This window comes from Porites lutea, chromosome 9, assembly GCF_958299795.1.
Source record: "Porites lutea chromosome 9, jaPorLute2.1, whole genome shotgun sequence".
Classification (NCBI taxonomy): Eukaryota; Metazoa; Cnidaria; class Anthozoa; order Scleractinia; family Poritidae; genus Porites; species Porites lutea.
This window is the reverse complement of record NC_133209.1, coordinates 29,533,251-29,559,073: the sequence shown is the minus strand read 5'-3', so window position 1 is coordinate 29,559,073 and position 25,823 is coordinate 29,533,251. Positions and strand designations below refer to the sequence as shown.

The 25,823-nt window shown below is 40.0% G+C and overlaps 1 long non-coding RNA gene across 1 annotated transcript; it reads right to left on the bottom strand.

The window, feature by feature from the left end:
- Positions 1-708: 708 nt before the first annotated feature.
- LOC140948551 (uncharacterized) lies at positions 709-11,923 on the bottom strand. Its single transcript, XR_012167055.1, has 5 exons — positions 11,845-11,923; positions 11,182-11,304; positions 8,569-8,700; positions 5,995-6,123; positions 709-918 (listed from the first exon to the last, which is right to left on the bottom strand). It is a non-coding gene; the product is annotated as an uncharacterized lncRNA (long non-coding RNA).
- Positions 11,924-25,823: the final 13,900 nt, after the last annotated feature.

Here is a 25,823-nt window from a genome sequence, read left to right as displayed (position 1 = left end):
ACTTTATAAGCACAATTAATACACATCCATGTTGTGCATCACACTAGCTTGACTTGCTTGATGCTGCTGCTTATCTCATAAAGTTTGTTTAGGATTCGACTACGACAACAAAACACTACTCTTAGTTGACTGCAGTTTATTGCTTTTTTCACGCGACGATTTCGATTGTTCTGTGATTCACATATGGACACAGATAAAAGCAAAGCTGTGATCGGAGGAGTCACAGTACCGCAAACGTAGTGCGAACACCTTCCAGAAAATGGGCGTTGAATTCTAATTGGCTAACCGCGGGAAAAGAATGTGGTTCGATTCTCAGCAGCCGTTTGTGAGGGGGTGAGCGTTGCGTAACGACCCTAAAAACGGCTGTGCGGCAAGATGCCTTGATAAAGATAATCTTGGTGTATCGCCACTGGTATGCTGGACTGTAGCCAGTCATCTGGCGTAGATGACGAAGAGGGGGACGCAACCTGCAAGGGAGGGTGGGGAACGGCGGTTGTCTAGGGGCAGGCTGTTCTAATGTTTGATTAAAATCTATAGTAGAGACAAGTCCTACGCCGTCTGCGTTTTGATTGTTGCTCGCTATGGTCGTGGTATGTGGAGAAATTCAAACCAATGCAGAAATTGGAGAACTGTTCAGTAAACTAAAAAACTGCATGGGGTAAGGGTAAGGGTAGACGAACCATTCAGCCAACAACAAAGGAGAGAAAATTAAGCATCATGTTTGTTTTAATAATTAATACATGACAGGTTAAAGCATTTTCTATTTCAACTTATTTCACGTCACTAGTCTCTAATTATCTTGGCTTCAAATAAGAATCAGATCCAATTCAACGAGTGTTAAGCAACCTCATCTAGGCCTAAACCTCCTTTCAGTTCTCCAGTGCTGCTTCTTCACCGAAAATTACGGAGAAGGAGCTTCTGTAAAATTTAAAGGAGAAGAAGTGCATAAGATTAAATTAAACTTTTATATAGAAAACAATTTTTTTCTCATTTTTTATGAGGCTAGCCAGTACGGCGTTCCAAGCTAGCCTTTAACTTCGCTCTGCTTTGTCTGCTCCCAATACTTTCCGCCCTTCTTTTGGTTTTGCTAATGTTGAGCCTTAATATTTGGAAGAACAAGAATTCTATAAGACCAGAAACTGCTCAAAAAAAATCCGAGCTTCAGATGAGAATCGAACACACGTCCCTCGAACGAGCTCCAGCTCGGATGTTCCAATAGAAATTTAATTATAACTACACTAGTCATAGGTGTTTTTTTTTTTTTTTTTTCATATTTACTATTTCTGAATCAGTTTTTCTTAATCCTGGGCCCAACAGCATCTGCTTTCCAACCGCTCATTCGCGATGAGCTAATGCTCGGTGGCAACGTATTTGGAAAGAGAAGCTTTCCGAGCGAGACACGAAGTGCCGAGAAGAAAAAGAGACAAGGTCTCTTAAAAAAATGTGTTAGTCGCTGTTATTCGTCCACAGTCATTACCTTCAGCGGTGTTCCGGAGCATTGGATAATATATTACCAGGTTAATTTATAAGTTGATCGAACGACGATTTGTTCGATTTCACAATATAAAAACAAAGGCGATGCGTGGTATCAACTGTAAAATTTAACTACAATCAGTAAACAAGGTCACAAATGACTCCTCTGCGCCCTGTTTCCAGCATAGAGTAAACATAGCTCTAAGTGGAGCAGCACATAACGGCCGATCGGTGTTCACACTATTCAGGATAGCTTGTCGTGTCGGCACGTAAAGTTATCGGGTATAATCAGTGTGAGCATAGCCGATTGTTATATTCCTAGACTTTCACTCAACTAAACGGGGACTGCCATTGGTTGATTCTTAGTCACGTTGCCTTGACTAAAATCAAATGTATCCCGACCGGGATACATCAAGCAATGTACCCCGCTCGGGATACATTACAGCCAAGAGACTATAAAGGGGACAGAGAGGGCATCCCCCATATACACCCTATTCCATAGGTAATTCGTCTCGAGTTATTTTTAACACCACAGATCTCAAGGGGGATTAGACAACAGCCAATCACATAGCGCGAATGTGTTCCGCGTGGATGACCCACGCTGAGAGCTACGCGTCCTTCACGAAATGACTCAGAACAAAATGGGGGAAGACGCGGAGAGCAATTTTGCTATTACTTTTATCGACGAAAACGACTACAGCGAGATTTCTGCGAAAGCTGTGTCAGCGAAACCGAAATTAAAAAAGAATCGCCCTTCCTCTCTTGTATAGAGCTAACAGTAGAGCAGGGAAATCCTTAACACACTGAATATTCTCTCAGGATCATTTATAATTTACAGTTTGAAGAGAGCAATTTCTGGTTTGATGTTTATTTTTTTCAGTCTTTATAGCGATTATTCCTACCCACTTACTTTGTCAATTGTAGGCGAACCCTCCTAAAGTTGAATTTCAAGAGACCATATTCAAGCTCAGAAAGAGAAATAAAATTTCGTCGTTGCTTATTTACGTTCTCCATTAAACGCGAAATTAGGCATTTTCACGGCGTAGTCGTCCAAAAACGGGAAAGAAATGAACAAAAAAGTGTGTTGCACGTGCGAAGTTGTTGTTTTGCTAATTAAACCTATTGTTTTTTTGACGTTCTAGTTGTCGTCCGCGTCGTTGGATCTTAAACTCCCTTAATTGTACAAACGACCGGTTTCAATAGACTAGCGAAATTTCTCATTTTATTAAAGCACTGAGGTTATGACAACTTCGAGTTACACTGATTTCACGGGTTGTCAAAGAGTCCAGCGATTCCTTTTTCCCGGGTGAGCGCCGACTCATTTCGCTTCAATATTCAGGAAGGCTCTCGATCTTTTTACGCTTTCATTGCCTCTCGCCCGACATGTTTTGCACGGCGTTTGGTCAAGCGAAACCTCCACGAAACATCCACGCCTCGCGCGAGGTAACTTTATCCCGATTCTAAAAATAACTCGAGACGAATTACCTATGGAATAGGGTGTATATGGGGGATGCCCTCTCTGTCCCCTTTATAGTCTCTTGATTACAGCGCGTGATCAAAGCATGGTGGAAAGTGGCGTGAAAGAAGGCGGGAAAACACTGACAGTTGTCTTTTTTGTGAATGAACACAACACAAACACGAAGCCTCAAGCTAAAAAGCAACGATTTTTTAAGTTGTCCCAGAACAGAAACAGCAGCTAGTGGAGGGAAGAGTGCAGATAATAATATATAGATTTAGCCAGGGCTAAAAGCGAGGCTCCCATTAATAAATTTATAATTTAAATCAAACAATAAACTTGTATTCCACAATTCAGTTAACTTTAGAGCACATTCGTGTGACTTTTCAGGGAAAGGCTAAGTGATTTTACAAAAAATAATTTGCAAACAGCCCAAGAGTGAACCAAATCTCACATCGAGTTGGCTCTTGATCACAGTAGATTAATTAGGCCTGGAAAAAACATTCCGGCCGAATTTTTTGCGTTGGACAAGTTTATTTTACAAAATCTTGCCAACAAATTTGTGTGCGTGTAAACCAACCTTTTATATCATTTATACATCACATCTGAGGTGAAACAGTACTATGAGGCACTGTTTTTATCATACAGACCCCGGAAAACAGAATGCAGTATTTCACAATATTGCGATACAAATTGCTCTTCAGGACGATCGAAGCACGCGTGGGCTTTAGCCGTAAACCGTTGAAAAAATTTTCAAAATCATCTATACGGCCAGCCGGTTCTGACTTTTACAGTGCTAGCAGTGGCGAGTATTTGAACAAACATTAACAGAGTTACGCTCCAACATAATAAAGAATCTATTATGTTTATTTTTTATTTTAAAACGGTTTAACGCGCGGCATTTTGAGTACTCCGGGAAGCGTTGTTTACTGAACGACTGAAAACAATCGGCACAACGATTGAAATTACAAGAGAGAGTACTAACAGTCAATAAAACAAATATAATTCTGTACAACTTATACAGAGACGACAATTTTCATTCAGGAAGACAAGTATTAAAGTGTCTCTAAAAATCCTGAGTCTTCGAGCTTAAAGCTGAAGTTTATGTTTTAAGCCGGCTTCCCGGTGTTTGCTTTTTTCAAAGACGAACTCGAGGCAAGAAAACCGCCCAAACCTTTCTTTTACAGCCAGAATTATAACTAAATATTCTTTGAAACGTTTTCTTTCTATTTGCGGTGAGAAAATGTCTAAAGGCTTTTTAAAGATCTGTAAGCTTATAACAAACCTGATACTCGGTCAGATCATTGTCTCAAATATTACAAAAGTGCGTAAACAAAATAGCCGCATCAACTACGCTCGACTTCATTAAATTAGCAATAAAAAACAAACATCAAATACAATAATTACTTAGGCTTACCACTCGAGATGCAGCTCCTGAAAGGTATCAAGTAACGCCAGTATCGCTTCAGACTTTGCAACCCTCTTACGCATTAAGCAAGATGAAAACGAAAACGATGCCATCCGAAATCGGATTTCTGACTTTGACTCAATCAAAAACCCAATAAACAAACTGGCCATGAATAACAGAAGACTCCTGATAGCAGCTGAATTTCATTTTGTCCATCCAGTGGAAAAAGAAAGTTAAAAACATCACAAGTTGACACAAAACTCTGTCAGCCTCAGCTGTCAAAGTAAACAAGATTCAAGATGCTGCATAAATTTTCCGCATGAACTCATCTGTCAAATTTTGACCAATCAGATCATAAAAATTGGACGTAGAGCGTGACCAACGCGTGAACATGGCGAGAAAAGCCAAAAGAAACTGTCTTCCCTGCCTGTAGCAGCTGGCTGAATTTTCGCGTCCGAGGTCAGTTTGAAATCAAAATTTTAATTGTGCGGCACATAAACACAACATATTTCATATGAATTTTAAAAAAAATTAAACTTGAGCCTGCGATCATTTGAAAACCAGTACCTTGTCAGCGGATAACTTCAAAAAAACACTTGACCTCGATGGGTCGACACCTGAGCCCGCGATATAGTCAAGTGATACTGGTCAGCGGATACCTTGTTTCGACAGCTGTCAATGGATCACAACATTGACGTGTATCAGTTTTCCTGTTCTCCGATCCCAAACTAGCTAGAAAGTATGAGACTGAGCATTGATCGCAATCTAGTAAAGTAATTAACTGGTCAGCGGACAGCTTCCAAATAAATCACGTCACCTCAATGAGTTGAGCCCGCGATATGGTCATGGGATACTGGTCAGTGGCTATCCTGTTTTGACAGCTGTCAATTGACCATATTGTGAATGTCCAATGTAAAAGATGTGGACTTGGCAAGACACGCCTGAGACACCCCTCCCTTCCTTTTGATAGTCTCCCCTACCCCACCCGTACAATCCGTAGACGCGTACGTACGTACGTACGTACGTACGTACGCTCGGTCAATCACGTGACAACCAAAGGAAAAGAGGTTGACCATAATCTATGGGTATGGGGCTCTGTCCCACGCGCGCTTCGCGCGCGTGGGAGCCCCGCTATAAGAAAAGTACTTTGTAAAATATGATTCATTCAGTGCTTTGGAGAATTAGATTTGTGTTGTTATAAGTACCGAGTCGACTGTTTTGGTTCGCCCCGGTTATTCTTTTGTTGCTGTTGAAATGAAAGTCTAGAAATATAACAAAACACTTAACGTCTGGTCCCTCGGGAAACCAGTTAGTTCTGTTTTCCCTCGAGTCCTGAAGACTCCAGGGAAAACAAAGCTACTTGTTTCCCTCGGGACCTGACATTAAGTGCATAATTATATAAAATAACGTACCTACACAGAGCTTGTTGTTTGCATCCTGATTATAACCCGTCTTACAACGACACCAGAAATCTACAAGACTTCTCAAATTATGGGGAAACACTCAAAAGCCCCATTCATGCGGCCAAATTTTCCAGTGCGGTAAATGCTAAAAACGACGACAACTACGATTATTTCGTTCTAATAGTGGCAAGAAACCTCCAGGACTGAATTGTAAACTAATCATCTAAGATAAATCTTTAAATGACTCATCATACCTTGACATTGGTTATTGGTTCCTGGTTTTTGAACCCAACCGCTTGGGCAATTACATTTGTACGACCCCACAGTGTTCTCACATGTTGCTGGTTCGATGCAGACAATGGGATTCAAGCATTCGTTTACATCTGCCAATATATTTAAATTGAAGTCCAAAAAATCTCAATTAAAATTAAAATTAAAATACACAAACCGTGGTCACATTGTTATTAAGACGAAGAAGAAAAATGAATTATAAACAGTTGAGCTACCTTCACACTGGTCCTTTGTCCCTGCCTTTTTATTATAACCGCCAGGACATTTGCAGTAGTATGAGTCCCAGTTATTTTCACAGGTCGACAAAGAGGTGCAAAAATTGGGAGAAATCTGGCATTCGTTCACTTCGCAAATAATAAACAGATTATACACCTTAGCTTTAACGACAAATATGATCGTGTTGAAGAATATGTTCCTAAACTTTCTCGGGGGGTTTAAAATCCATAAAAGCCAAAAGAAATAACACAGCAATAAACATATCAGTCAAAAAAGATCTATGAATTAATCTGTTATGCGGCTTCGTGGGCTCCTGACTTCTGAGAATATTGGACTTTGAAAAAGAGTGGTAGGCTGAAAGCTATAGAGAAGGCGCACAAGTATTTATGGGATTGTTTGAGATAACATAATGGGTTTCGGTGGCCATGTGCATTCATAACACATACTATAGACGTTTAGATTGAAATGCAATTAGAGACAGGTTGTAAAAGCAATGTAAAATTCTAAAACACGTGGAAGTAAGACTTCTCAAATTATGGGAAAAGGTAATAACACTCAAAAGTCCCATTCATGCGGCCAAATTTCCCACTGAGGTAAATGCTAAAAACGACGACGACTGCGATTATTATTATTACGTTCTAATAGTGGCAAGAAACCTCCAGGTAAAATATCATCGTGTGCAACGCCGATATGAGGAATCCGAAGGAACCTCGATATATCAATTAAAGCTCCATGATACATAATGCAGGAAAAAAATCTGTTCATTGCGAGCGTGGGTCAGTATAACGGGTCGCCCCATGTGAGGAGGATTACGGAATCCGGGAAATTTTTGATTGTGGAATGGGGAATCTTGGGCTTTGGAATCCGGATTACAGCTCAAGGAATCCGGGAATTCACTTACGATTGGAATCCGGAATCCATGTTCCACTGAACGAAAACTAGCTCTTTTTAGAACGAAAGAAAATGTTTTACTTATCCTACTTCGTCCTACACCTCCACAATTAGTTTGTTTCTCCTTTTCTATTTTCTATTTCAACACAGCTTTGTGAATAGTAGAGCTATATATCACCACCACCACCATCACCACCACATTTCTATTGTTTCCCTCCTCCTTCTCCCCCTCATTTTTATTGTTTCCCTCCTCCTTATGCATGTTCTCTTTCCTGCTGCTGTCATTGTTAAAGTTCCGGTTCACTTTTTCCAACGCGCAAATCGTGCATAACTAATGAGCGCGAGGGCAAACTAGCTCAATTTCTACCACCAAACTCCTCCTTCTCCTCCTTCTTCTCCTCCTCCTCCTCATTTCTGTTGCTTTTTTTAACAAAGAGGTAGGTTATTTAGAAGGTCAGACAGGACAAAACCAGGCCAAAGAAAGGCCAAAAGTGACAAAAAAGACTCACGGGCCATCTAAATAACCTGTCTGATAAAAAAAAACGATAGAAATAAGGAGGAGGCGGAGGTGGTTTGCCTTCGCTCTCATTAGATATGTACGATTTGCGCGTCTGAATCAGTAAACCGGAACTTTAACAATGACAGCGACAGGAAATAGAACGTTCATAAGGAACAATAAAAATGACCCGGTTATGGTTTGGTTTTACATTTGCGGAAATTAATAACTGTATACTTTTTAAAAGTAGCTGAAAATCCTGAACATACAGCAATTTTATATTAGTAACGCTCTCAACAAATTGATACCGTGAGTTTTGTGATCCACATATTAAATGCTTTTCCCATTCTAATTGTATCGTTAAAATAGCGAAAAATAAAGAAAAGAACTGACTGAGCTTAAGAGCGGGAGAGTTCATGAAATTACAGCTAGTTCTAAAAACAAGGGAACATGGAAGTCGATGAATTAAATAAATGTCTGGCAAAATTTTCGTTTCCGTGAGGAAAACCGAAGGCAGCTATTATAAGAAAACTAGCTTGTTGTCGATCAGAGCCGCCCTCGACCGACATCTTAAAGTCCCAAAATCTTTCAAAAATATGTCTCTTTTTTACTTTATTTTCTCGAATAATCATCAATGTAATTATATACCAAAACAATTAGTTGCCTCACGCGACGTGAATATCGGCGAAGTTCGTCTCGGAGACTATTCGCCGGTATTCACGTCTCAGTGAAGTTCGGCGACTAAAATGTTAAATGCTACAAGTTTTTGCCTCCTGAAAGTTAAAACAGTACTACACAATGTCCTGATAGATTCCGTCTAAAAGCTTTTGACCATGCTCGACTTCGTCTCGGGAAACATCAAGACTCTCGGGAAAACAAAGCCAACTGTTTCCCTCAGGACCTAACATTAAGTGTATAATATAAAATAACGTACCTACACAGAGCTTGTTGTTTGCACCCTGATTATAACCCGTCTTACAACGACACAAGAAATCTCCATCTGTGTCCGTGCAATTTGATGACGTCTTGTCACATGAATCGATGCCCCTTGTGCATTCATTTATATCTGAAAAAATGAAAAAGAAGCACCCAAAGAGTGCATGTGCTGTAAAAGTAGTTTACTCTGGCCTTGGGCTGGCAATTTGTTGTGTTGGTGAGGCCTGTGTGTCTCAATGACCATAAGCCACTATGTCCGCTGTGCCTTCTCATCACTGCTCAAGAGTAAACTATTATCTCCCCTGATTCTAAATGATGTTGCTTGTGGTTTTATGCAAGGTGGACCCGAACGAAATGATTCAATTTAGGTACTTGGGCCGTCCTTGAGCGGAGTGGAAAAGAATGATTCTTTTTTGTGCAGATAAACACGCCCCGTCGAAAACAAAGCGGGTTCGTGCGTCTAAACCTCCCTGGATAACTCCCTCAAATTTAAAAAAGGAAATGCACAAACGAGACGTTCTTAAAATGAAGGCAATCCGTTCCATACAACCTTCCGATTGGACCAATTTCAAAAAACATCGCAACTATGTCAACGGTCAGATAAAGAGGGCAAAAGTAACTTATTATCATAATGCCTTCCGTGTGAATGAAGGTGACATCCGTAATACTTGGCGTGTCGTGAATGAAGTCACATCGCTGAAAACGGTTAATTCTCTTATCAAAGAAATTAAAATCAATGGGGCTTCGATCACTAACGCACGCAATTTGGCTGACAGTTTCAATTCTCACTTTTCCACTATACGGTACTGATTTAGCTAATCAAATTCCTTCACGAAATAATTTTAAATTCTTGACTACATAACTAAATCAACTGATACCTTTGAGCTAAAAACAACCAATTATTCAGAAGTGTTTTCTTTGTTAACTAAGTTGAGTAAATCAAAGGCCACAGGGTTTGATAAAATTCCAGCTAGACTTACAAAGGAATGTTCAGATCAAATTGCATCCTCACTCTGTAGCATTTTTAACAGCGCTATCGTTTCTGGCATCTTTCCTGAGGAGTGGAAATGCTCAAAGGTGATTCCACTGTTCAAACAACGAGAGCGCTCAGATTTGAATATCTGTCAGGCCTATTGTGGCAAAAGTCTTTGAGAGAATCATTTATGATCTGATATCCAGTCATCAATCTGGATTTCGATCTCTTCATTCCACGGTCACTGCCTTACTCCATACCACTGACAACTAGGTATTCAACATAGACAGGGGAAATGTGAATGCCGTGGTATTTCTTGATCTAAAAAAAGCATTTGATACCGCTGACCACTCCATTCTTTTGTCTAAATTGGAAGCCTATGGTGTCTCTGGCTCTCCCATAAGTGGTTTGAAACCTACCTTTTCTCCCGTACTCAAAGATGTTTTGTAAATGGTTCCCTCTCGGGTAACAAATTCCCCTGCATCGTTCCTGGAATACACACATTACTAAAATCTCTAAAAACGTAGCTTTGAGCATTGGTGCCCTAAAGCGCTGTCGTCCTTTCGTTCCTCCGGAAACCTTAATTTGGGCGTCTAGAATTCGATAATCCAGCCACACTTTGATTATTGTGACATAGTGTGAAATAATTGCGGGACAACTAATGCCACAAAGCTGCAGAAGCTCCAAAATCGCGCTGCCAGGATTTTGACTTACTCTGACTACGACGCTGAAGTCTAGCCACCTTTTTAGCAGTTAAACTGGACTCAACTTGCTCCTTGTCGTGAACTTCACACAGTAAACATGGTTTACAAATGTACTCACGGTTTAGCACCTGAATATTTACAGGATAAATTGGTAAACCGTGTTTCGAATTATTTCTTAAAAGATTCCTCTAATAAATTTGATGTCCCTCTCCCCCGCACCAATTATCTTAAAAACAGTTTTCGTTATAGCGGGGCGGTCTTATGGAACGGTTTGACTTAGACTCTTCGGCAAGCAGAATTCATACACAGTTTTAAATCTGGCTACAAGGAATTCTTCAAATAATATACACTCGGCATCCATGGAAAGCAGGCAACTAACTTATATACTATTTGTTATTTGTTCATCATTATTTAATATTATATGTACATCTGTTTATATTCTATTCATTACCATACTTATTATATAGGTTAGATCATAGGTTATATATATATATATATATATATATATATATATATATATATATATATATATATATATATATATATATATATATTCAGTTAGGTGTTCACCGGCGAAGCCAAGACAGTGCTCTACTTGCAGTGAAGGAGCGGAATAGACCAGTAGGTGAACTACTCGAATCCTGAGTGCATGGGTGTTTAATGCACTCAGGATTTGAGTAGTTCACCTACTGGTCTATATATATATATATATATATGTATCAGAAAAGGTTAGAATTTTTTGTCAGTTATATGCCTAATGTTTTTACCGAGTTTAAAAAAAGTTACTTGACTTGACTTAAGAATATTCCTTGCAACACCTTTTTAACCTTGGCCATATATGTTTGGACTGCACAATGCTGGACATACGGAATTTAAAAGAGCCTCTTTCAGTGAAAAGGACCTTCATGTATAAAGCATAGAAGTACCGACTTACTTATGCAAATATTGGGGGTTATATTCTCATAACCAGATTTACAGTCGCAGCGATAGCTTCCTTGGAGGTTTACGCAGGTAGACCTCAAGAGATCACAATAACCTTTTGAACATTCGTCTATATCTGAAGAGCAAAATTATGCAAAATCACGGACGTTAATGTATTAAAAATAAAACTTTTCTCACAAAAACTGCAAACTGAAAAGACAAGTAAGCACGACGTTTGAAAAAAGAAGAAGAAGAAGAAGAAGAAGAAGAAGAAGAAGAAGAAGAAGAGGAAGATGATGATGATGATGAAGAAGTTGTTAGTGGATCATTAGCGGGAGTTTGCGCCATTATGATTATGACTCAGGGGATATGGAATGGACCATTATAGATCATGGATTGACTAACCGATATTGAGGATATGGATGGATACGTTATTACAAATTAAATTATTTTCTTCTATTTTTATTTTAACGCGTATTATTACAAAATATGGAAAACGGGAATAGCACTCAAAAGCCCCATTCATGCGGCCAAATTTTCCACTGCGGTAAATGCTAAAAACGACGACGACGACGATTATTATTATTGTTATTACGTTCTAATAGTAGCAAGAAACCTCCAGGACTGAATTGTAAAACTAATCATCAAAGATAAGTCTTCAAATGACTCATCATACCTTGACATTGGTTATTGGCTCCTGGTTTTTGAATGTAACCGCTTGGGCAATTACATTTGTACGACCCCACAGTGTTCTCTTTTTTTTTATTTTTTTATTTTTATCTTCCCTCCCGACCACATCGACCCCACACTGAACTCTTATTTCAACACAGCGTCGCGAATAGTAGAGCTATATATCACCACCACCACCATCACCACCACATTCCTATTGTTTCCCTCCTCCTTCTCCTCCTCATTTTTATTGTTTTCCCTCCTCCTTATGCATGTTCTCTTTCCTGCTGCTGTCATGGTTAAAGTTCCGGTTCACTTTTTCCGACGCGCAAATCGTGCATAACTAATGAGCGCGAGGGCAAACTAGCTCAATTTCAACCACCACACTCCTCCTTCTCCTCCTCCTCCTCCTCCTCCTCATTTCTGTTGCTTTTTTAACAAAGAGGTAGGTTATTTAGAAGGTCAGACAGGCCAAAACCAGGCCAAAGAAAGGCCAAAAGTGAGAAAAAAGACTCACGGGCCATCTAAATAACCTGTCTGGTTAAAAAAACCCGATAGAAATAAGGAGGAGGCGGAGGTGGTTTGCCTTCGCTCTCATTAGATATGTACGATTTGCGCGTCTGAATCAGTAAACCGGAACTCTAACAATGACAGCGGCAGGAAATAGAACGTTCATAAGGAACAATATTAGAAATAACCGTTTATGGTCTGGATTTTCATTTGCGGAAATTAATAACTGTATACTTTTTTAAAGTAGCTGAAAATCCTGGACATACAGCAATTTTATATTAGTAACGCTCTCAACAAATTGATACCGTGAGTTATGGGATCCACATATTAAATTCTTTTCCCACTCTAATCGTATCGTTAAAATAGCGAAAAATAAGGATAGCACTGACTGAGCTTAAGAGCGGGACAGTTCATGAAATTACAGCTAGTTCTAAAAACAAGGGAACATGGAAGTCGATGAACTAAATAAATGTCTGGCAAAATTTTCGTTTCCGTGAGGAAAACCGAAGGCAGCTATTATAAGAAAACCAGCTTGTTGTCGATTAGAGCAGCCCTCGACCGACATCTTGAAGCCCAAAAATCTTTCAAAAATATGTCTCTTTTTTATTTTATTTTCTCGAATAATCATCAATGTAATTATATACCAAAACAATTAGTTGCCTCACGCGACGTGAATATCGGCGAAGTTCGTCTCGGTGACTATTCGCCGGTATTCACGTCTCAGTGAAGTTCGGCGACTAAAATGTTAAATGCTACAAGTTTTTGCCTCCTGAAAGTTAAAACAGTACTACACAATGACCTAATGGATTCCGTCTAAAAGCTTTTGATCATGATCGACTTCGTCTCGGGAAACATCAAGACTCTCGGGAAAACAAAGCCAACTGTTTCCCTCAGGACCTAACATTAAGTGTATAATATAAAATAACGTACCTACACAGAGCTTGTTGTTTGCACCCTGATTATAACCCGTCTTACAACGACACAAGAAATCTCCATCTGTGTCCGTACAATTTGATGACGTCTTGTCACATGAATCGATGCCCATTGTGCATTCATTTATATCTGAAAAATGAAAAAGAAGCACCCAAAGAGTGCATGTGCGGTAAAAGTAGTTTACTCTGACCTTGGGCTGGCAATTTGTAGTGGTGGTGAGGCCTGTGTGTCCCAATGACCATAAGCCACTATGCCCGCTGTGCCTTCTCATCACTGCTCAAGAGTAAACTATTATCTCCCCTGATTCTAAATGATGCTGCTTGTGGTTTTATGCAAGGTGGACCCGAACGAAATGATTCAATTTAGGTACTTGGGCCGTCCTTGAGCGGAGTGGAAAAGAATGATTCTTTTTTGTGCGGATAAACACGCCCCGTCGAAAGCAAAGCGGGTTCGTGCGTCTAAACCTCCCTGGACAACTCCCTCAAATTTAAAAAAGGAAATGCACAAACGAGACGTTCTTAAAATGAAGGCAATCCGTTCCATACAACCTTCCGATTGGACCAATTTCAAAAAACATCGCAACTATGTCAATGGTCAGATAAAGAGGGCAAAAGTAACTTATTATCATAATGCCTTCCGTGTGAATGAAGGTGACATCCGTAATACTTGGCGTGTCGTGAATGAAGTCACATCGCTGAAAAAGGTTAATTCTCTTATCAAAGAAGACATTGGTTATTGGTTCCTGGTTTTAGAATGTAACCGCTTGGGCAATAACATTTGTACGACCCCACAGTGTTCACACATGTTGCTGGTTCGATGCAGGTAATGGGATTCAAGCATTCGTTTACATCTGGCACTACATTTAAATTGAAGTATAAAAAATATCAGTTGAAAACAAAATAACGTGAATTCCCGCCTATAAGCCTCTCCCCCGCCCCACTTAGAAGCCCCCCCCCCCCCCCCCCCCCAGTAATAAGGCCATCAACCCGTAAACAAACTGAGCCCCTCTCGGGAATAAACCCCTCTCCTAAAACCCCTTAGGAAGATTTGTAAGCCCGGGACTTATAAGCGGAAGTTTACGGTATGGAAACATTACGTTCTTACGGTCTTGAGTAAAATATCATCGTGTGCAGCGCCGATATGAGAAATCCAAAGGAACCTCGATATATCAATTAAAGCTCCATGATACATAATACAGGAAAAAATCTGTTCATTGCGAGCGTGGATCAGTAACGGGTCGCCCCATGTGAAGAGGATTACGGAATCCGGGAACTTTTTGATTGTGGAATGCGGAATCTTGGGCTTTGGAATCCGGGTTATAGCTCAAGGAATCCGGGAACCCACTTACGATTAGAATCCGGAATCCATGTTCCACTGAGCGAAAACTAGCTCTTTTTAGAACGAAAGACAATGTTTTACTTATCCTACTTCCTCCTGCACCTGTACAATTAATTTATTTCTCCTTTCCTTTTTCTTTTTTTAATTATTATTTTTATTTTCCCTCCCGACCACATCGACCCCACACTGAACTCTTATTTCAACACAGCGTCGCGAATAGTAGAGCTATATATCACCACCACCACCATCACCACCACATTTTTATTGTTTCCCTCCTCCTTCTCCTCCTCATTTTTATTGTTTTCCCTCCTCCTTATACATGTTCTCTTTCCTGCTGCTGTCATGGTTAAAGTTCCGGTTCACTTTTTCCGACGCGCAAATCGTGCATAACTAATGAGCGCGAGGGCAAACTAGCTCAATTTCTACCGCCACACTCTTCCTTCTCCTCCTGCTCCTCATTTCTGTTGCTTTTTTAACAAAGAGGTAGGTTATTTAGAAGGTCAGACAGGCCAAAACCAGGCCAAAGAAAGGCTAAAAGTAAGAAAAATTACTCACGGGCCATCTAAATAACCTGTCTGGTAAAAAAACCCGATAGAAATAAGGAGGAGGCGGAGGTGATTTGCCTTCGCTCTCATTAGATATGTACGATTTGGGCGTCTGAATCAGTAAACCGGAACTTTATTACAGCGGCAGGAAATAGAACATTCATAAGGAACAATAAAAATGACCTGTTATGGTCTGGATTTTCATTTGCGGAAATTAATAACTGTATACTTTTTAAAAGTAGCTGAAAATCCTGAACATACAGCAATTTTATATTAGTAACGCTCTCAACAAATTGATACCGTGAGTTATGGGATCCACATATTATATGCTTTTCCCACTCTAATTGTATCGTTAAACTAGTGAAAAATAAGGATAGCAGAACTGAGCTTAAGAGCGGGACAGTTCATCAAATTACAGTTCTTTATTTCATTACAACAATGTACGATATGGTACAGTCTAAGTCAACCTACCGTCACAATAGCCTTGACTGTTAACTACATTCCCATCATTGCAAGAAACTGAAAACAACAAAAAAATCACAAGTTTTAGTATAGGTTACTCTTTTCCATCCCTTCCCAAATTTGTAATATTTTCGGACTACAAACGTGGTCATATTTCTCTGCTAAAGACATGTAACGAGAATAATTGCTGAAAATCTAATAACTCAGGAGGAAATTTTTAACATAAAATTAATTAACAGTTAATGAATGAGGCTGAGTATCTTATGAAGAATTATGGAGATCTCGGAGAGTGTTATCCGTCGACGCCGTAGGCCAAGGCGGATAACACCCTCCGAGATCTCCATAATTCTTCATATGATACGAAAGCCGAATTCATTTACTGTTTTATTATTTATTCAAAATAATTCCTAGTTTAAAGACATAGCTAAAACATTCTTACCTCCATCGATCCATCGATGTTTAGTTCATCTTCGATAGTGTACGTTTAGGTTTGTCCAGCTCCGCAAATATTCTCCAAATAGCAGATGTCGTCCTTCGAGTTGTCTTCTTGCTGTTCTTGCCATGTTTTTAGCTATTTTTTCGCCTAGTTCTTACTCTTGAAACGAGTGAAATGTCCGCCATTATTTCAAGTTCACAACCAAAACAACTCAACCTCGTCCCCAGGTCTTCTCGGTTAATGGTACCTTAACCTGCGAAAACGCTGCATTTTTGACGTCATTTCCTCGTTAAAGTCAAATTTCTCCCAAATTTGGTCATCAGTGAACTGGTTATGGTGAATTAAATGTGGGCTTTTAGCCAAACAGAATCGGGGAAATACTTTGAATGAATAATAAAAAAAGTTAAAATAGCAAAAATGGTATCATTTTCACATACCTAGTTTAGAATTTTGCACCTCTTGAGCTGCTGTTAATGCACCGCCTTTCAGGTTAATATGAATCAATCACAAATCCAGAACGTTTTCTCGACTTCTTAAAGCCATAAAATTCATATGTTAGCCCTTTTGGGCCTTTTTGCAAACTGAAAATGACATATTTCCCTAACCTTTCTTACACTTCAACTAGCAAAATCCCTACCCTTCAAGAGAGGATAAAGGGAACAGAGAAGGCATCCCCCATACACACCCACAGATCCCCAGGGGGATTACACAACAGCCACTCACATAGCGCGAATGTGTTCCGCGTGGATGACCCACGCTCAGAGCCACGCGTCCTTCACGAATTGACGCAGAACAAAATGGTGGAAGACGCGGAGAGCGATATTGCTATTCGTTTTGTCGACGAAAACGACTACAGAGAGATTTCTGCTAAAGATGTGTCAGCGAAACGGAAATTAAAAAAACAGTACAGCAGGGGAATCCTTAACACACTGAATATTCTCTCAGGACTGCTCAGGATCATTTATAATTCACAGTTTGAAGAGAGAAATTTCTGGTTTAATATTTACTCCTTTATTAGTCTTTTATTATTCAACAAAAATGACACTTGGCGTCCTACTTGCTTTATCGTACAAACGACCGCTTTCAATAGACCGGCGAAATTTCTCATTTTATTAAAGCACTGAGGTTACGACAACTTCGAATTAAACTGATCTCACGGGTTGTCAAAGAGTCTAGCGATTTCCTTTTCCCAGGTGTGCGCCGACTCATTTCGCCTCGGTATTCAGGAATGCTCTCGATCTCTTTACGCTTTCATTGCCTTTCGACCGACATGTTTTGCACGGCGTTTAGTCATGCGAAACCTCCACGAAACATCTACGCAGCGCGCGAGGTAACTTTATCTCGATTCTAAAAATAACTCGAGACGATTTACCTATGGAATATGGGGGATGCCTTCTCTGTCCCCTTTATCCCCTCTTGCTACCCTTGCATATACCTGAGCCCTGAAAAAGGTACCCTTTAGGGTGCCCCCCTTCCCCCCCCGGGCCCCTAAACAGTACCGCCCCCTTCAGGGGACGTAACGCAAATCAATTAAAGCGTCCTATATCGCATAACGACCTGCTCGTCCGGGGAGGACACTGAAGGGTATTTTGGGTAGAGATGTACAGCCAAGGCCTTCAAACCCTGTCTTTTTTAAACACAAAAATTGTTTAAGACAAGAGACTTTATTTCATGATCCTCGTGCGTTTCACTTTGCATGCATGAGTAATTTTTCAAACTAACACCATAGGGGTTACACATGTAAAAGACACCGTGTTTAAGACGCTTTAAGTCAAATCGTATACTCTTCTTAAGAATCAAGACCCTAAAAACCATAACCTGTTCAGCAGCACATACCCGTATAGGCCAAACAAGGGAGTGTCCCACCTGGGCTTTAGGAGGCCCAGACAATCGTTGATCGTTTTTGCGACAGTACTTACGGGACAGCGAAACAGGTGAACCCGCTTTGATCCTCTTGCCACCGTAGTTGAATACGGCGTCCTTGGCTCCAGCTATCCTAATAAGAATCTAAAAGGATAGAACAATTGCTTGTCGATATGGGCAATCCCATTTATTATCCCCCCTCTCCCTCCCCCACTCCCCCTTCCTACGTGGATGAGATTTTCTGAAGGGGGCTGATTTTATTTTTCTCAATCGGTAACTCCCGGTCCTCTTACTTCGTCCGGGGGGGGGGGGGGGGTGCTCTTGCTATTAAATGGAATGATCCTATTTTCCTTAGTAAACTGTTAAATTGCACGTACGGTTAGCAAAAGTTTAGCTTTTTGGCTTGTCACATTATTATCATTGATTGATTTTATAGTATTACATTACTCTTGGTATCCAAAGTATTAATAGGTTCTTCTTCCCATGTTTCCCTAATACCAAACAAATTGGCACTTACGTAGTCCACTCTCCAGTCAGAAAACCAGCCCTCATCTCCAGCATAAACCGTGAGCCCTGTAACATATCCGATATCCCGCCAGTCATGGAAAGTATATGTATCTAAGCTGCAAGAAACACGAGAATGGCATTTCAATGCATTTTAGTCGTACAAGTACTTATCCTTCAGGAACCAGTTAGAAACAATCGTCGGTTCCTGACAAATTGTGATATAGCATAAGTCACTTCCAGTTGTGCCCAGCCTCTCCCGTCCCTCCCCGTCACAGGGCTGAGGGGCATTTTCCCGCCTTTTCAGTCCTGGAGTACTGCAAATTTTGCGGGCATTATTAAATTTTGCGCTGCCCGGGGTCGGGCATTTTCCCCACCCTGGACCAACCCTGAGCTTTTGACACGCACGTGGTTTCCTATCCCGAAGATCACTGCACAGAGGATTTTAGTGGTAAAACAAGTAGATCGGCTCATCTGCCAAGGACGGGAAAAATTGTAGAGGTAGAGGGTTCTAAAGGCATGTTCTCGATTTTATGCATGCATTCCTTCATTTCATATCAAGTCAGAATTGCAAAGCGAAATTGGGAGCTATCGGCGTGAATCAAGACTTTTTTGGCTTATTGAATCAAATTTCTGTTGATATTATTTGAATCACATCCTTAAGTTTTCATATTTATAAAACTATTCAGAACAGATAACTTTACAGCACGCTATTAATTTTAATATCAATAATTTTATAACAATACTAAAACCAAAAACTGGTGCGTCGCGGCGGGAGTCTTTTTAAAACTAAAATAGCGCTATTGCAAACGCAGACGTTAGTTGAAACAAAAAATCGCACATTAAAATGCTTAAACTGTCACTACTCGACGACTGTGCGATCAATGAAAAATGTTACAGTGTTGATGGAGGACGGGGTATTTGCCCTCCTAATCTCTGGCCCCTTCGCTATTATACTTTTGCTGATACTTTGCTAGGTAAAAGTGAAGCGCTACAGCCTAGTTGAATCGTTTTCGTTACAGTTTTGTTTACTTCTATGCACTATTTTTATTTACGACGATGTTTGCTTTTCCATTAGAAATATTAAATTCTGCAAGCAGAATACTGCAATGCTGATCGTACTATGTGAAAATTAACTCTACAAGACATCAACACGACACCGAAAGAACTCAAAACAGAGCGGGATTGTAGCCATAGACAGCTGTTTCGCCCTCTTTGGGGCTCGTCAGTACGGCGTAACAACCAGAGAAAGCTCTGATGAAAAATATCCGCGCACTCTGATTTAAGCCCTAATCTAGAACTCTCAACACCCACAGAACCACGCCATGCCACGTTTCTTCTGGGGGGCGAGAGTCCAAGTGTCAAAAATGCGTCTGCTGTTCGCGGGCTATTTGGGATGTGGCCACAGTACTTAAATACCTCAAGATGCCATGGCCATTGAAAGAGCTCTCTTTAAAGGTTTTAACTTTGAAACTTCTGCTCCTTCTTTCAGCAAAGGGGGAAAGAGGACAATCCATTAACCTGTTGAGCCTAGATGGCATGACCATGTCATCTGAGTCATGCCAAGTTTGAACTGCTAGAATACTGAAAGACCAGCAGACCCAACAAGAAGCACAATACCATTACTATCAAAGAGTACCTTAATAGAACAGAAACACTGAGGGGCAACGAGAGAAAACTGTTTGTGAGCTTCGTCCAGCCACATAAAGGAGTGTCTGGGGATACTATAGATCTCTAGATGGGCCAAGACTGGACTTAAGGCCGCAGCGATCGATACCAGCAATTTAAAGGCACACAGCACCAGAACAGCCACTTCCTCTAACTGAGCTAAAAAGAGACATGTCCCTCTGGATGTTATCAGCCACCGCTGGATGGGGAACGGCAACTGCTTTTCAAAAATTTTCTCACAAACAAATCATCCAACAGCCTTTTATTGTTGACACTGTCCTTCAATTATAGTTTCAGTTGAAATTTGATAACCAGCTTATAAGCAGGCATAGAGTTGAACTTGACTTTTGTTTACTAGTGATCTCTATTACCAGCTTAAGAAAAGAAAGAGGTTCATGTTTCTGCTGAAGCGGTTCGGAAAATTACCACCACTCGGTGACTACTTGTTATTTCATCGATATGAATGTCTCCAACTTTGTAGGAGCCGCAAGGCGTCCCAAGAAATTCTCCAAAGAGGTAATTGAGTTTGACATTAATTTTCTTTCTGCTTCGGAGTACCAGTTATTCCCCGCCAACGCGGCAAGCAAATAAACATAAATCACGTGGTCAGAACAGGTCGGACAGTACCTTCGCAATTTTAGTAACTACCTTTAAGGCTACTTTAAACTGGTTACTCAGATTTTCTGCCGTAAACTTTATAAGCCTTAAGAGGGATTTTACATTTTTGGGTTGAAAGGTTTTTGCAGAACAAAAAGTTTTAATATCGGGGCAGCCTTATGAGGTGACACATTGCGTGACTATGAAGATACATTCCCTTTGCATCAGTGATGAGAAAAATTATGTTTTCATACGGGTCCATATGAAGCAGATGCAGCTTATTGAAGGGATGTGAATGTAAAAGAAACCTTCAGAGCTGTGTATTCAAAGATGGGAAATGACATTTAAAAGCGACAACATTCCACTCATTCGGCTAAGATTTAACGACACCAGCGCGACTTCTGTTTTATTAAGTGAGTTTGCCACTGAGATTTTTCTCGCATTTCTTGCTTTGCTATGGTACATCTTAAGTGTCAATAATCTACTGTGAATCTCTCCGACACTGTTCATTTTCCTGGACAATGTCGCATTAGAGTTTCTTGATAAGTTATCCTCGGACAGTAATTTACATACAACTTTATTTAAAAGAAGAAAAAAAGCGGCGAACAAAACTCGCCCCGAATTGCTATTTTCTCACCGGTATGCTAACATGTTGCTTAGCATGCAAAAAGATGTGAAGTGTCCGCGGACTTTTTGGCATCAAGCGATTCACAGAGGGTAAAACATATACATCCTGTGTCAATTTTAATCAAAATTGGAGTGCTAGTGAGCAAAAAACGCCCCGAGGATGACCATTCTTTAGCCTTTTGGAAAAAAAAGTGTCCTCCTCTGTAAATGACGATGACCATGTGCCGTCAGGGGGGGTCTTGAGAAAAACGAACAGCATTTTTAATGAGAGGAAGGATGGTATTTTGCTACGATGTATACAGATTTTGAAATATTTTTCTGCTCTTGGAAATATTTACCTTACAAAGATTTGATTTTCAAGGTAAAAATTGTCCCCCAAAATGCATTTTTTGTCCTAAACTTCCCCCACCTCCCCGCTCCTGATGCTTAGTGCAGGTTTGTGTTAGAAGTCAATGAAACAAATCCCACAGTAATTAGTTTCATCCCAAGAATTAACTACATACCAAGTATGAGGGAAGGTTTTGTTTGACCATTTCCAATTTTGCTCAAACCTTAGCGATATTCGTTCTTAAATTTTTAGCGTTTCCAGTGCGGTATTTTATTTCGAAATCACTCTCTTACGTCACTGACAATAGTTATTGTTTCGTTTTTAGATATTATGTAATTTAAAGGTCGCCCTTATTTTGCTGGGAAGGAATCGTAACTGTCTGGATAGCGTGAATTACCAAGATGTACGGCGGTTTTTCTTATTATCCTCGAGTAAACGAGTAAACGCCGCATTCTTCTGATTGGGTGCGGTGCTTATTCGAGGACGTCGTTTGTTGGTAATTTTGCTTCCATGTGCGGCGTTTGATCGAGGGCGACGTTTATTCGAGGGTGGCGTTTAATCGAATAAATACGTATACGGTAGCTGCTGTAATACCTCATGGAAGTAGAAACTCAGAAGAATCAGTAATTCCCTAAGTACGAATTTTGGTGACGTCATGCGAAAACCGAGACTGAGTTAATCAGACATGTAGTTTGAAAAAATCTTCTTACTGTTGTTGTTACTCAACTACTTGTCTGTCATCTTTTGGTTTTAATATGTGGCTATGTCAGAACTTTAAAGTCTCGTGGCATGTACCAGCCTCCGGGCATGTGATAGAATTGGAAAATTAAAGGAAACTTACCTGTAAGTTAATTTTTGACCTCAATCAAACTTCTACTTGCAGGTAATTAAGTCTCGTTTAATTTTCCAGTTTTCAGCCATTTTTATCTACTTCTACGTGATACAAATTCCTTTTTTGGGGGACTTCTTTTATACTCTACCAACGTTTGCAGCGCCAACCTCAGCGTATTATGCTGAAATTTTTTGGGGGGGGGAATTGGCCGGTCCGCCAAATTGAACTCGATCATCAAATGTAGTAGCACATGATTCACGTAAGGATCACCGAAACCTAATTTCCTACTTTGTGGACAACAAGCTTCGGTATAAGTCTGAAATCTTTCAATTTATAATTGTAACTAGGAATCAGGAGGCACCCAACGTCAATTTTTGGAAAATATCCGTTCGGAAGACGATTTGAGATCTAGAATTTTCGAAACATTTGTTGTAACCTGAGATCAGGCCAGAAATCAGAAATTTTTCTCTCTCCCCGCCGCGTGTCGCCTTTTCTCGCGTGGGGTGATTTTCACGCGCGCTCGCGTTTCGCTTGCCCTACTATCCCTGAGCAAAAATGGGGGACTACTCGTAGTCTAGCCGTTCTCATACATTCTCTCTAATGGCTACCGCTAAAATTGGGCCTGATCCAAACTCATTCACGTTTGTGCTCGTTACGGCCAGATTTTGGCCGTAACGCTGATTGGCTGTTAGAACAATGCCACAAGATCTGATTGGCTGTCGGAAACGCCGGAAGTTGAAAGCGATTAATATTCCTCGCGTGGTTGTTTTCATGGATGATCCGGCGTCGGCGGAGAGAAGGATGGATTTTGCTGTCTTTTTTATTGTTTTATGGTCTTATGGTAGGAAAATATGCCTTAATATGTGCCATGGAAATTCAGAAAATTCATATGGTTGTTCATATCTTCTCAGGATTTGCTTTATTTACGAAAAGTGAGTGTATCGCGGAGTTGAATCCCTCTACAAGTTGTTGACCGCTAAAAAGGTGCCTTTTGATTTACCAAAAAAACGGGTGCAAATCAGAATACTGTCCATCTTAAAACTGGTTTCATTTGAAAGTTTAGCTGGGAATGACTTCTCTGAACGGGGCACGCAAGCGGAGGCTCACTTCGAAAGAAACCTCAATCGCCAACTGTGAAGTATTTGACGAAAATATCGCATCGCTGTTCAAGGAATTTTCAGTGTTAACAGACTGGTTGTTTGCCTTCGCTTTTTGTAAAAAATAAACCAGGAAACCTGGTGTCCTCGCTCGTTGGCTGTGTGCTTTTGTTTTTAAAGATTTATGTACTGAAAATCGGGGGAAATTGCCGACGAAAATATTAAGGCAACGGAAAAATAGACATTTCAATATTTTAAATTCGAGCGCGCCTAGCCAAAATAGAAACACTAGTAGAACATCGTGTCGCCGTCTTTTCGAAAACTTTTTACCTTCTACGCCGACAGAAATAACCTACGAGATCTCCCTTAACCTCGCAAGAAGTTTAATGTCATTGTGCTGACTGTTTTATTTTTAGCTGAAAAAATTATCAGATAGAAGCTATTTTTTAAGTCAGCCAGTCTGCATTTTTCCCACGCGTGAAAAATTTGCATACTAGAAAAACAAGCAACGGAAGTAATTTTGGTTGGCTGATTCGGCAAATGTCAATCAATCAAAAAGTGGGCGGCAGACGTTTCGTAGAAGGTTTGTATCAGGCTCTCTTTTCGTTTCGCCATACCCGCCGGAATGTTATTTACAAAGCGAAACGAAAATAAAATAGAGCCTGATCTCAGGTTACATTTGTTGTAAAATTTCTTGCTTGCCTGCCTCTCCTATGATTTTCGAACATCTAGAAAATGGTATAGGTGCCTATTTTTAACGGGTTTTTACCCTAAAAAAGTCACCTAGAACTTTCGGGAGCCTTTTTTCTGGCTGAAATTTTCGAAAAGGTAAGTTTTGATCCCTATAATTTTCGGATCACTAGACTTTCAGCTAGGAAATCCGAACAGATGAAAAATTTTTAGGGGATAAAAGTATGATATGACTATATCTACCGTTTAAATACCAAAATACGTTCAACAATGCTATGTTTAAGTGGTTTTGAACTATATTCTCGTTGGGTACCCCTGAGGAATCTTCTCGATATAGTCAATACATTGTAAGTCTCGTTGGATCTCTCATTTTAACCTATAATATGTATTTCAAGCAAGCTACTTATCATTATATCTGTAAGGGTGGTCAGCGGTCAGCTAACATGATGGCCTCGTTTTTTGTTCTGAGCTATTTGTCATTTTTCCTTTACTTTTGTATTAATAATCTTAAGTCCTTTGTTATACATAACTTTAAGGGGCACAATATTAGTTTATCTAGATGTGCCCGTCTCCTCTCCCTCCTTCCAATATACAATGTAATTCAATTTAAGTGTTGTAATTTCTATTTTACGCGTTTTTTTTCCTTTGTAAATCTTTGTCTGTTACTATATTATTTTTCTCACTTATATTTACATAACTATGTATCAGCTAGGAATTGGAGGAATAAATTCATGCTTTTCCATTTCTACTTTATCCTGCCATGACCATGATCACCCGAGCAGCCCCCGGTAACTAACAAAAGAATTCCCTTACTCTCCTCGTTTGAAGCTGCCATATACTTCTCTCGGTGGCAGTTCCCCCAGGGTGCCTTTTATTTTAATCTCCACTCTAGCATCAGTAAAGGCCAGGGATCTATATGCAGTTTTAACCTCAACTTGGTACTCTATACGAACAAAAAAACAAATAAGTGAAAAACAGAACCGATGAGTATCATGATTTTAGTGGTAGCTCTTCGTCTACACAATTCCCGATCAAACCTTAATCGATCGAGAAATGTTGCTTCAAAGAGAGATAGAAAAACTGGAGAAAAACGTCTCGGAGCTAGAGAAAGGACAAGAACGAGCAGGAAGTCACGTCGGGCCCTTACCCTAGGGAAGGGTAGAGGACACGGTATCTAGGACAGTTCTGTCTATTTTTGAATACGATCTTCAATATTCAATTTGACAAAAAACAGGGGCACCTATTCTAAGGAAGGTTTCCTCCTAAATGCATTGAAAACACTTTTTAGGCTATCCAGAGTATGTTTAGATCTCTAGAAATACATTCCAAGCGGCGCTAGAAAATTTGTATCTGTTCGGTCATGAATTACAAAGGCTTGACTATTATTTTGCCGAAAATTTTACATGCAAATTATAGGTTTTCAATAGTAAGACATTTTCTGATTCCTCTCTCCATCGCATTTTCGAATCCGAAAATTTTATAGGTTTCCTTTTTCTAGGAAAAATAGCTTGACCTGTGGAGTGAAATGAGAAAAATTAAACTTCAGAAAATAGAAA